The sequence below is a fragment of the Panthera onca genome, chromosome E1 (genome assembly GCF_046562875.1).
Source record: "Panthera onca isolate mPanOnc1 chromosome E1, mPanOnc1 haplotype 2, whole genome shotgun sequence".
In the NCBI taxonomy this organism is placed as follows: domain Eukaryota; kingdom Metazoa; phylum Chordata; class Mammalia; order Carnivora; family Felidae; genus Panthera; species Panthera onca.
In genome coordinates this window covers 29,420,361-29,422,793 of record NC_138352.1, presented here as the reverse complement: position 1 = coordinate 29,422,793, position 2,433 = coordinate 29,420,361, and positions in this window count along the sequence as shown.

Below are 2,433 nucleotides of genomic sequence, written 5' to 3'. Positions count from 1 at the left end.
ACACTCCTGGTGAGTGGGACCGCTCTTCTCGTTCTGCCTGCGGGCCCCATGCTCCTCCTTCCCGCCTGTGGGCGGCGCGGGGGGTTGCAGAGGGGTGCGGACTCCGGCCCGATCCCGGCCTCCCGTCGCTGCGGGGCCGGGGTCGGCTGACGCAGCGGACACTCTCGCTGGCCTCTCTTGGCTGTGTTGTGGTGGGCGGCCTCCCTGTGGTGGGGGGGGGGCTGCACCCGACGCCACGCTGCTCGCCGCCTGGGCGTGCTGAGCGCGTGGCGCCTGGCCCTCCGTGGTGCCCCTGGAGCGCTCCAGGTCGTCTCAGGTGCCTGAAGCCGAGTGGTGGCGCCGTTCCCTGTTCCCAGCGGACCCCCCTTTGGGTCGCCGCCGTTGGCGGAGTTGCCCGAGGTGGGCGGGTGGCAGAATCGGTGAAGGGAGGCACACCCGTTCCCCCCGCTGCGGGGAGCGGGCGCCTTGTCGTCCCCGCCCCGCAACGGGCCGCTGTTGCCCGGAGGGGTGCGGGGGGCTGACTTGGTGGGGCGAGTTGAGCGATCGTGGCGGGCCGAGCCGGCGCCGTGGCGCTTGGCCAAAACTCCCTCTGAGCGAGGACTGTCGGTTTCTTGCCCAGCGCGTTGCTGCCGGTGTTTTGCCTCGGTTTTTCTCGGGCCTCACCCGGAGGCGCGGCGCTCCTTCCGGGCGGCGACACGAGCAACCGCGCGTGGGGAAGGCAGGTGGCCCTCGTTGTGGGCCCTGACCGCGAATGCTCAGGAATGCCCTGTGTCACTCCGTTGCCGTGGACCTTTCTCCCCCGCCCCGGGCCCTGGTGGCCCCGGGAAGAAACGCCTTTTATCTGGCGGGTCCCGATGGGGGGGACGAATTGGGTGGGGGGCGGTGCGCCCTTGGTGAGAAAGCCTTCTCTAGCGATCCGAGAGGGTGCCTTGGGGTACCGGAACCCCCCAGTCGCTGCCCCCTCCTGTGCGCGTAGTGGCCACCTGTGTCAGGGTGACTGCATGCCCTTGTGCGTGTTAGGCGGAGCCTTCTCTCCCGCGCGAGAGGAGGTCTGTCGGCCCCGCGGTGGGGCCGAGCGCCGCTCTTCGCCTACCGCGGCCTGCGCCTCCCCCCTCTGAGTCGGGGGAGGGTCCCGCCAGGCCTGGCCGGTGTCCGGTGCCGGGGCCCGTGTGCCTCGGGCGTGTGGTGTGCGAGCGCGCGCGCACGCGCGCGGCGTCCCCCCGCCTCTCCCGTGGCGGTGTGTGTCCCGAGGGGCTTGGGGCGCCCCTGCGCGCCCCGCCCCCCCCTTGCGCCGCGCGAGCGGCGGCTGTCTCCCGCCCGCCTCCCGTTCCGGGCTTTGCCGCTGGCGGGTGGCGCGCGGGCGCGGGTCGGGGCCGCGCCTGGCTTTGGGAGGCGCTTCCCTGGGGCGTGGCTCCGGGATGGACCGAACGGATGGAGGTTGGAGACGGGCTCCCGCGGCGGGGGTCCCGTGGGTCCGGACCCCAGCGCTGTGCGTTGTGGGGGGGGGGGCCTGGCTCGTGGGGAGGCTCGCTAAGGGTGCTGAGGCCGGCTGGCGCCGCGGGCGTCGCGGGACCGCCCTCGTGCTGGTGGCGGTGGGATCCCGTGCATGTTTACCCGGTGGCCCGGCTCGCGTCTCCGTTGGCGCGCCCTTCCCCGAGCCCGTGCCCTCCTCCGCGCACGCGCTGTCTGGTCCTCGCTTCGTGCGTGCCCCCTCCCCGCAGCCTCCGGCCCACCTTCCGTTCTGTGCTGCTTTTGGTTCCCACCCTGCCTCGGCTTGGACGACCGAGCGCGCGTCCGCCTCTTCTCCTCTCCCTCCCCCCGTCACCGTGTCGGGACCGAGACCAGGCCTCGCCGTTTGTCGGGTGCCCGCCCCCCGCCTTGGGCCGCTGTGGCTCTTGGGGGGCCGGGTCCCGGGCGGAGTGCTGTCGGCCCCACTCGCGTGTGAGTGAAGGAAGGGGGGGAAGAAGAGAGAAAGGGGCGCCGGCTGCGCGCGTCGGGGGTCCGGCCGGGGTGGGTGGGGCGCGGTTGGTGGGTCGCCGCGCGTGCGGGAGAGCGTTCCAGGGGCCGGTCGCGCGGCTGCTGCGGGTGGCAGGGCCGGAGGGCCCTCTGCGAGGGTTTGCCCCCAGGGTTCGCTGAGGGGGGCGGGCCGCGTCGGCGTCCGGGGGTGCCACGGGACCGCCCTTGTGCTGGAGGCCTCGGGCGGTGGGACCCCGTGCGCGCCCCGGTGGCGACTTGGCTCTGCTCCCTCGAGGCGTCTGGTTTGGAAACCCGTGTGGGGCTCCTTTGCCGTTGGGCCGCGGCCCTGTTTCCCCGTCGCTCTTCGCTGGCGCCTCGCTGCCCTTGCCGCCAGGCGGTCCGTGTCGTGGCCTCCTCTGTTCGGTTACCAAACCCGGTGGCGCGCTCTGGTGTGTGGGCGCCTCCCAGGCCCGCTGC